We start from the raw sequence: 11502 nt of genomic DNA on the forward strand, positions 1-11502 counted from the left end.
ACACCAGAGCGTAGCTGAATACAGAGAAATGAAAGCACAAAGAGAAGGGAGAGTGGCCAACTTTGCTTATTACTAGGCTTACTTACAAGGGGGAGTGTTGTTTTGCAAAGGGCATACACTTCGCAGAAGTGGTACTCAAACGCAAGACAAATATGTACAAAATAGTAAAGGACAGGTGTTCATATGAGAGCCACACGGGGGGTTCATGTTAAGCACTAGCGACGAATGCTATCACGTATCCAACACTATTAACGGTAAACTCCCCAGACGGTTTCTTCTCGAACAACAAGTTCCCGGTGGCAACTATGCTCCAATTGTGAAACTCAATGAATGGGTAGCGAAGCTTTGAGAAATCATCAACATGGACCCCGTGGCTCTATATGGCAACCTGGAGACCGTCGTGATTCACGACACAACCTTTCAAGCAAGGCACATGGTGAACAACCTGTGGACTGTCAAAGCTCTAGCAAAAGGGGCGTTGCAGGTCTCGATTGACTTTCGACCCAATGCAGCTATTGCATTGAAACTCGACAAGTGGGCTGTTTAAACTAATGAAATGCAAAAGACTATTGACGTGTAACAGAATGGCCAGTTTTGGTTAGTAGGAATGTCCCTATGTATGCAACATGTCGCGTCTAGTTTTTGTACCTTCTTCCCATAGCCTAATTGGGACACCTGGCTAGCGAAAGTCTCCTCCAAAATTGTTCGTAGACATCCCTCGAGAATAGGGACATGCTTGGCATGCATGTACAATATGTTCTTCGCCACATACATGACCATGCCATTGTCTACAAACTCTTGCACTAAGTGTGCGAGTGTGTTTCCTGTCCGCCACCACAAAAGTCAGCTGTGAAAGGGAGGGATATAATTAGCCACGCGCGACTGTCAATGGTGGTTGCACTTCATGCATGTGTACAAGAGGTCTTACCATGGCACGATCTTTTGGGTTTGGCATGTCTACAATAATGATTTGGTCGAACGGTGGTCCATCAAGGTCGACTTTGACAACAACGAATGCAACAGTAGTCATCAACAAAACAAATGATGCTTTGGAGCTCTCCACCTCATTCGCCACCCATGGTGTGTACGCTCTTATTGCCTTCTCAGGAGCAAATGAATTATCGCCATCAAAAGACTCTCCCTTTAGGATTGTGGTTGTTGCATCCACACGTAGAGATATAAAAGCGGTGCCCCCTTCACCGACAACTTTCTTGGTGATATCAAGCCCTCAATTCGAAAGAACCCATCGACCTAAAGGACATCCTTCAGTTGTGAAACGAAAGCGTGCGAGACGTGGAGTGTTATAGTTTCACAAGATTGTGAGTCCATTAGCTCTGCTCGCATGAAAATTAAATATGACACGTCCTTTTCTTTGAAAGTGCCATACTTGGCTAACACCTTTCCCTCGAACTCAAAGCGATATAGCACATATTCAAACAAAGCCTCTATGGATAAAACTGGGAGATGATTGGAGTGCAAGAGAATCGCGTTTGTTGGCACTATCGTGTTTAGAGTTTGTGTTGCAATAGCTATTGCGTTCGAGCAATGTCTAGGAGGGCTTTGCCCTTGTCGTGATCAACCCTTGGCAGCACGATGGAGCTTGCTGGGAAAAAGCGTGCATGAGCATATGTGCGTAGTGAAATATTCTAGCACTTGCGTTCGATCCTACCTTAATTGCTAGCATCTTTTTGTGAGAGCTTGTGTGAAAAAGGGTTTTTCAATTGTCCAAAGCCTTTGTGTCTTGAAGTTTATGCTTTCCAAGTGCTCATTTCAAAAAAGCTTAAATTATGTTTTTTTAATTGGATCAGATTGTGGGCACATTCATTTGCAGTTTCAAGGCCGCAAAACAAAAACATACTTGCTGTTGCGTCCTAGTGGATGGAATTTTGATTAAGTACCAAAGATTTTAGTTAAAACAACGCAGTGCCACAACACAATCCAACAAGGACGTTACACCAGCATATGAACACGAAACAAGCAATATAGGAAGCTACTCTATAGCAATGTCTGATTCGCTATCTTCTTCGACATGTGGTAATTTCAATTCTGCTATAAGCAAGGCAAAAACCCATTAAAGAAATGAGCCATAAGCTGTGACATTCGTTGTTTACCTTCCGCATATGCTTGCTCTGCTGTGGCGTGGAAAATTGCCCTCAGTTTTTTCAGAATGTTCTTCTTTATCTTTGAGCTTTTCAGTAGAGTTCCGTCCTTACGAAACGCTTTAGTGGAGGTCAAGACCAGTGGGACATCGATCAAGCATGGTGGACCAGGTGCTGTAGTTTTGAGAAGGCAGCCACCGTATCCTTTACTGGCAAGAGCCCGAACATCCTCGGTGACAATTGCTATATAAACCAGGTTTGAAACTGAGCTAACATATACAGGCACGTCTCCTACATTTCTGTGTGTGCCACACATCAAGAGCGTGAGGATTTCGAAAGCCTTGGAAACCCAAAATCAGAAGCATTTAAACAATGCAGCAAATGGCAAAATGAACGGAAACAAGGCAGCGAACGGAAACTAGGACTGTGGAAGTGCAGAGAGCTTAGTAGTAGTCCAAAACCCCAAAAACACAAGCGTGCTATGTACAGACTAGATCATGTGGCCGCCAAACAATGAATTGGCGTGGAGAATAAATTCCAGAAACAAGGGAGACGGGCAGGGCAAAGAAACTTCGAGGGCCAGAAGACGTTGGTTGACAAACAGGAACACCGATGTAGACGGACATTTATTCTGGGCTTGGCAAGGAGTCATGAGAATCGTGTTCCTGCGGACAAGTTACCGTGGTTTCGTGCTTCGTGCGATCCCTCTCCAGTCTCACCAATATTTGCTTTCAGATTTAGGCAACGAACATTGAAGATATGACCACCACATGGCGATATCGTTAGATTACCTTCGTCCTGGGTTTCATATGCTCATGTAAAATCTTGACTTTCGCTTGGTCTGAGGACAACAGTGTTGCTTGATTGTGGTGTCTTCACCTACATCTACAGCATGAGGGATTTCCGGTGCACCAAAAGAACAAAAGCACTACGAGAATCGGGAGAGAACATCAAAACGAACAGCATATTGAAACACAGGAAATCAAAAAAGGACCGCGATAACTTGAAGTTGCTTCTTCAGCGCAGCCTGGGGCTCGGCTATGCTCATAGGAAAAACACCAAAAGTGGCTCATCATGTTTGCACACAGCTATAAGCAATGAATCGAGAAACAGAAGAACGAAGCCACAAAATAGAAAAAAGAAAGACTGAACGTGAATATCGAAATAGGCATGGAAATTAGAACCGCTCCGTACCTTTTTCAATCAAACTGGCGACTACTAGTGTCCATTGAGTCTGCAGAGCGCTCCTGTTCGAAATTAGCCGCCGATAACTCATTCTCTTCGACATCGCCACCCATAATCACGAACAAGAGGAGCAAATTGTGTAGCGCCACCACCATGCTGTGCTACCTCATCAAATGGGCCACATCTTGTACCGTGCTCCCAAATTGGCATCTTGTATGGGTTAAGGCACAATACACCCAAATAGTAGTTCAAGAGTCGAACGATCCAAACGTTCGTTGCACAAATAGAACAGCTATGTAGGTTGCCCATGCCGAGGAAGGCACCAAAGGTAAAAGCAATGACTTTAACCCATCGAAACCCATGCTGAAACATCCATAACGCAGTAAGCGTTGGACTTCCTACATGATCAGATAACGCAGCAACAATGCAAATTCCAAAATTTGTCTTCAAAGCTTGCTTATTGGGCAAGGCTCTTCCCGTTTGTGCCACATGGCAACCTGTAGTGCTCCTCCAGCCTCTCCCTCAGCTTCTCTCATTGTGTGTCAATGTGGCAGTTTTAGCCTCTCCGTGTGGCACGTGGCTTCTCAACCTCCTTTATATATAGTAAGATAAGATGCCATCACATCATATTAGTTTTCAAGCTCTTTAACTCCTTCAAATAATCATAGTCCTAGTTTGTGTTTCCTAAAAGAGGTGGTGGTGCCTATGTTTTATGCATTAAGAGACCATGCATGCTATTGTGCCATGTCTCTTCCTTTGAGAGAGAGAGAGAGAGAGCCTTTTAAAAGTAGGAACTAGAGAAAAACAATAACCAAAGATTTTTAAAAATTAAAAGATAACTCATGAAGAGGTTGTAGGTGCTAAAGAATTGTAACACCTCCATAACAAGATTGACATGGTATCTCCAAATCGACCACCATTTCACTTTCTAGAAATTTTATTTCTAACATCAAGTAAACTATCTAAAGAAAAACTTTGCTTTTTAAATAGAACTCCCACCTAACATTTCTCTTGGAAGACACAACTTAAAGATGACAAATTGACATGGTTGAAGTTATTTCCCTTTGTATTATTGAATAGTAGAAATAGATGTTATGTCAAGCCCAAATGCAAGGCGTGTATTCAGCCATGTGAGTGAAGAAAAGAATAATAATTTTTTAAAAGTTAGGCCACAAGGCAAATTGACATAACTTCCTTCGTATTATTGAATAGTAAAAATAGACATTATGTCAAGACAAAACCATGTGAGTGAAGAAGAAGAAGAATTTTAAAGTGAGGCCATAAGGCAAATTGACATGGTTGAAGTTTTTTCCTTTTTATTCTTAAAGAGTAACAAGGTGAATGATATTTAATCATTCATAAGGCCTGCCCAAGATAAACAAGGTAAATTATATTCATAAGGCCTACCCAATATTGTCAATTGTTGTGTATAGAAGGGAGTGGTCAGACTAGTAAATAAAGTTTATTCCATATGTTGTGTTGTTATGCGTTTTTCTAGATATGGTCAATTGTGGAACCATGAATACAAATTGGTTCTTCTATTAATTGTTTGAAATCGTTTTGTGCCATGAATTTTTGTAGTTGTGTTGAATTTGTAGAATTGTTGCAATGTATATTGAAGTCTCCTAAGATTGTAGTTGGAATTTGTTGTTGTACTTTGTTTATCATTGTTTGCAATATATTTATGAGTGTTTATTGTGGTGAGGAAGGGTGTTTGTAAACATTAATTATTGCAAAGGTTGAATTTTGATATGTTTTGAATATTGTTAACAAACACTCTGACCTTTTGTGTGTAATGTATTCTTGCATTTGCAATTGAACATGAGTTTTGTAACATGTTGCAATACCAACACCATTGTTGTTTTGCAAGATTGTGAAATTTTTCAAGAAGAGTGATTCATTATTTTGGCAATGAAGTTCTTGGAGGCGTAATATTGTGGCACTCATGAGGCTTTTGTTGGCAACAATGTCTTTGTAGTGTGAAGAGAATGCTCTAACATTTAAAGATTTCAATGTCATTTGTGTACTTTTGTTTATGGAGTGGTTAATTTGTTTTGTAATTCATTGTCAATGTGATCTCAATCTTTCTATTTCTTTCACAACATTTTTGTCGATTTTGATGTGCTTAGGTTCAAGTGGCTTGACGAGGTAAAGGTTCTCCGGGTCGCAAACACGTGATAGTGCTGTGTATGTAAGGCCATGTGCCTTGATGAAAAAGGGGTCAAATGCAAGATAGTCCATAGATAGACCTTGCAAACGATGTATTGTTCTTGCAGCTGCTGGTTGTAGTGCAAATTGTCGTCTAGAGAGTGTTTAAAAGGTTTTTTCCAATTTGAAATTCTTTTATTATTTGGTGTATTGGTGTCCATTGTGGAGGAATGTCGCTAGTGTAGAGGTGCTTGTTGTTGAAGTGAGTTTTGCTTCCAATGATATTATTAGTAAATTGGACCCAAACAATTTGTGGTGAACGATTGTTTGAATATTCCGTCGGCACCATTGACTAGACCATCACCAATGTCCAAGTTTCCTGAACATATTTCTATTGTCATTCCTGGCTTTAGGTACAATATTTGGTGTAATCCATATGTGTTCTTAGGAGATGTAGCAATGTTTTTGTTTTGCTACATGTCCTGTGTCTTTTGTTAATTGCTTTCAAGATGTGTGGATTTTCCTTAAGCAATGAGAAGACCTCCTCATTGTGTGCATCCTTGGTTGCATTTGTGTAGAACAAGTAAGGTATGTTTTCCTTTTTTATTGGTTGACAAAAGTATTTATTGTTAAGATATGATATGTCTTGAAGAGTGTGTTCTCCAATTCTAATGTGATTTAGAATTTCTATGTATGTATTGTCCTCTTGGCACATAGGCTTTATTAATTTATAAAGTAGGACATTGTCTGTCCAAAATGATGACATTGATCTTGTGTTTGTTGCTTGGTCCATGAATATCCATGAGTCTTTTGTTGGACTTGCTTAACACAAATCTCCACAAAGAATAATGTCTAGACATTCCTCCAAAGGGGTGCAAGTGATTGTGCTTAGTCTCGCGGAGATGCATGTCAACAGCCACAAGTGTACTGTGTCCAATTAAAGAAACCTCGTCAAACACTACTAGTCCAAGGTCTTTGTATAGTTGAGATAGTTCTTGTAATTTATCGGCTAAGAGGCTTGTATAATGAGATGCCATTAGTGGTAAATGAAGTGCAAAATGTATGGTTGTGCCACCAATGTTGAAAGCTGCTTTTCCTGTGTATGCAAGCAATAACACTTTTGGGAGCTCTATGTCTAATGATTGTTTGTGTGAGTAGTGTCATAAAAGAGCTTGTACTATGAGTAATAGTGTAAACGTTTTCCCTATTCCTACATTCCCTGTTAGAAATAGATGATGTCATTTATTTGAAGCACATCTTTTCTTTAGCATTATGTCTTCGAGAAGTACGTTGTTCATTGTTTAGTAATCTCAAGGAATAGTAATATTGTGTGTTAGGTATCATTGAATATTTGGGCAAAGACTTGTCAAAATGTTAAGAGGTTTTTGCATTTTTTGGCATTTCTAACCCAATGTCGTATTTGTCGATGCTCTTTAATGTTTGGGTTGATGTTGAAGATGATGTTGTTGATGTATTATTTGACCTTGTGGGGAATTTTGGAATGAGTTTGATAAACTTTTCTTCATTGGGTTGTATGATGTGTTTGTTGAAAAAGAACATGTCATGCCATGTCTAATAAGTTCATTATTGTGATATGGAAGAAATAGAATGCATTTCTCTTGGTAGTTATTTTCTAGGTCTTTCTAAAGGTTGTAGTTGTTGTAGCGGATGATCTTAGGTTTCTTTCTCTTTTTTGTATTTGAAGTGGTAATTATGTATTGGCTTGTATAAGTTGCTAGGCATGTGTCGAGAACATTATTTGTGCGTTTCAAGTACTTCATCATAATGTCATCAAAGAAGATGTTGGTATTTTTAGGGTGCGTTTTCTCCAATTGCTCTCGACGTTTTAGTAGGTAAGTACATTTTTCGAGAGGATTTGTGTTAATATATTGAAATTGTCTAGTGGATGATGATAATGGCAAAGAAAGTGCTAAGTAAACTGATTGTTGAGAGCTAATATGTTGAGTATTCAAGATGGCATTGCCCGCTCTATGAATGTGTTCATTTGTTGGAGTGTTGGAAGCAATACTTTCGGTGAGTGCTAGTTTCACAGATTCTGTTATTTCTTTGTCTATTTTGGTTATGTACGATGTGCAGTATGTTGTTGCTCCATGTGGGTTTAGAATGAATTGAATATCTGTGTTTGCCCCCATAACTTTGACATTGTTGGGTTGAAGTTATTTGTGTAAATGTCTTTTGGTTCTCTTTTTGAAAATAAAGTGGGTTGAGAAATAGAAGAACGAATTGATGTATTCCTCTTCGCACATAGTCAATGCCTTTAGAAAGCTTGTGTAGTTGAGTGTTAATGTATGTTCTTCTAGTAGGTGACTTTTAATTTTTCTCATTGTTTTTTTGAAGTTTTTGTTTTCGATATGATCTTCCAAAGGTTCCAAGATTCGTGTCTCTTGCATAGGAAAACGTGAAAATCCAAATCTACATTTATCTTTTCTTTTGAAGCAAGTTTTATGATGTTTACGTGTTTGCATTGGAATTTGGAGATATTTGTTGAAATGTATTTATCAACAAAATCTTCAATGTCATGGTTGGAATCAATTCCAAACCTAGGGAAATTTTGGACGCACAAGAGGCCATGATCATGTTACTCCCTCTGTTTTAAAATTCTGTTACAAGGAAGAAGTCATTTATTTTTCCTAGAATTGTTGCATCTTTTTTAAATAAATTTTTAAGGGCTTGAAATTTGTGTACATAGTATTGTGCTGTTGTTATTGTATGAGATCTTATCAAATTACAAATTTCTATGTTTGAGTTAGAATTTGTGGATTCTTTTGGAGGATTTAGTTTTCTCAGACATAGTAAAAGTGGTTCCCAAAGTTTTTCTACAGCAGATAGTGTTATGAAGAAACATGGTGGTCCTAATTGTCTTAACATTGCAAATACCTGTTTCTTTTGAGTTGTTGCTTGTAATCAATGGAAGTTCTTAGATGTGTGAAGTCACGAAATCCAATGTTTGATTGTAGAAGCTTTTCAATATTAGTATCCAAAAGAGCATCTTTGACTTGCAATGTTGTACCTTTTGTTTGTGCTTTACGCCTACAAACCCAAGGTGAAGAAAGAATTTGACGGACCAATATTTTCATTGTTTTAAAAAAGAGGTTGTCTATAGACATTGCGAATCGACAATCCACATTTAATAATTCCCAAGTTGCAATAATTTGGTATGAAGTGCGCTCTGGAATTGCATAGTTTATTTCTTGCCCATAAAAAAGTTTAGGGTATGCTCTTCACATTATTTTTCTTTAAAAATACTTAGGGGTGAAAATCCTTCAGAAGGTGCTACAACAATAGTTTGATCTTCAAAGTTGACAACTTGTTGGCTTGCATCTGTGCCATGAACAAGAGTATCTGTTGCAATATCATCTTCTTCTATTTGGATACGCTCTTTAATATCTTGTTGCAATTGTTCTTCCAATTGTTGAATATTCTTAATATGACTTTCCCAAAGAGGATTTACTTTCACATTATATTCTTGATATAAAGGAGTGTCTAATAAATCCACCAATGCAAGCATAGTTAATGTTGGACGCATAGTACCACTCATGTAGCTATGTTTGTATGATAACTTGCATTTTATTGCAACTACAACAGTGTCATTTTGCCCTATGAATCTTGGTAATACTTGTTGGGCTCTATCAACATCAACAAATACATTGACAACACTTCCATGTAGACCATATTGACCTTCGTACGAAAGCTCGCAAATTTGTGCAAAGGGTATTTGAATGGAAACCAAACGTGCCTCGAGTTCATGTAGTTTGCTTGTGGATGGTAGCATAGTAGGCATTTGCAAGTTCCTCTTATTTAGTAATGGCATTTTTCTTTTAATCACATCTTTGTTGCAAATATGTTTTTTTGAAGTTGATGTTGATACGTTAAGTCCATTGGTTTGCAAAAATATTTCCTTTTGCTCTATGAGCTTTCTCAACTTCGACAGGAATTTCAGTTATCCACAACAAATACATGGAAATGATGGAGTATCCAATATCTTTTTCCAATATTGCTTTTCCTATATATTGTCATTCCTCTTTCTTTTGCATATTTGCGACTTTATTTTAGTGTGTTGGTCTTCTTCAAGTAAGATTGATGTATTTAACATCGCACTTGGGCAAAGAATATTTCTTTGCATTTTGTATACTTTGTTTAAAACTACTTGCATTGTATAAGTTGGTTATTCGGAAGTTTGGAAAAACAATGAAGCAACTTCTTTGGCTGAGAGGAAAGGATTTTGAAATAATATTTGTTGTAGTTCATTTGCATCTTTTTCATTCCACACTTGATATGTTCGTTTGTTATTTAAACGGATTAATGGAGTTAGTGTCTAAACATCATTCGATTCATCTAACAAGAAAGTATGTCTATTAATTCGTTTGGTGGGTCCTATTGAAAATTTATTTTTGATAATAACTCCATTGTAGCATAGCAAAGCAAATGATGTATCAAACATAATGTTGAATCTTTTTATAATATCAACAATTAATGCAAGTGATGTCGATGAACATTGAACTAAGTTTTATATGTCATTTATTGTTAAACATGACTTGTTAGACATTGTTTGGAAGATATACCATGGAACACCGAAATGCTTTAAATCAGAAACAATGTTCTCGAATAGAGTCATCAATATTTACTCATAAGTAAAACTTGGAAAATTTTGTACAAGACAAATGATGAGATTTGTGTTGAAGGGATATTGATTGTTAAAAGCTTTATCTCTTGTGAATTGTTTTTTATGAAGAAGAGTTTGTAAGTCCATCTTGACAAATAGATACAATTTTCATTCAATGTGTCAAAAGAACAACAAATTCTAATTGTTGTTGACAAATTTCATTACAACAAAAGTAGTGCAGTAAGCAAATGCAAATACTATGCATTAGGCTCAAATGCAATTACAAATCTAGAACTATTGACGGTGAAGCTTCCGCTAGGCTTTGTTGTTTTGAGCTTGCTTCATGCCATCATAAGATCTTCCTCGTACATTTGGAGAAAAGGAACACTTGAGGAGAGTATGATGTCCACATATGGACCTCGAACATGAATTGGAACCACCTTTCCATTGCGTTGAACTATATCACCAGTCAAGCTAGCAACTTGCTCAACATTTTGAGGGCCTTTGCAAGAATAGTGATATGGTTGAAGTGGGTCTCTACTAATGCGAAGTCCTTCACAAGTCTCACATACATGCTCCACAAGGTTTGCATTCACATTTGTGAAGTATGAAATTCCAAATACCTGCACTTGTGCAACAATTTGTTAGTAATTATTTCATGGTTGAATAATTAGCAGAAGTCTGGAGGCAAGAATATGCACCTATGTGCCATAGCCTATCCGAGAAACTTGGCTAGAAAATACTAATTGCAAAGCATCTTTGGTTGGACCATCAGGAACCTCCGCCAAAATGGTGAAGTCAAATACACAAATTGTATTCTTTGCCTTCAAGAATGAAACGTTCTTTAAGATGTACATAAGAACACCTTCGTCATTGAATTCTTGAATAAGCTGAGTCAATGTGGGTTTTCTCTCATTCACAAATCACACCTACAAAAAAAATTGAACATGAGTAAAAGCATACTTCATGATAAAGAAAAGGAAAAACTTTTGAGATTAACTCACTGCAGCTCGGTCTTCATCTTTTGGTCCATCTACAACAATAATCTGGTTGGCCATCCCTTCTTCATTTGCCACTTTGATTATTACAATTGCAATTGTGCCCATCACATTTGAATTACTCAACTTGCCAAAGTTTATATGCTCTGTTGCCCAGGGGATGTATGTGCATAGAGAATGATCAGGCAATAAACAAAGGTTCCCTTCAAATGGTTCGCCTCTAATGATGCATGTGGTAGCATCAACAAGCAAAGAGAATCTAGAGGTTCGACCCTATGTTGGTCCTTTTACTACAACACTTGCTCCTTCTATTTTATAGAATTCTCCAACTTGCAAAAAATTTACAAATTGATGAATGTAAGTGGAGGGAATGAGTAAAGTGACAGTGTGAGAACAAAACCTATCGGCAAGGTCACCTTTCAAGAATGTGGGATACTTTGGATTTGCT

This window comes from Dipteris shenzhenensis, chromosome 28, assembly GCF_047967505.1.
Source record: "Dipteris shenzhenensis isolate YYH24624 ecotype China chromosome 28, Dip_SZ_1.0, whole genome shotgun sequence".
Classification (NCBI taxonomy): domain Eukaryota; kingdom Viridiplantae; phylum Streptophyta; class Polypodiopsida; order Gleicheniales; family Dipteridaceae; genus Dipteris; species Dipteris shenzhenensis.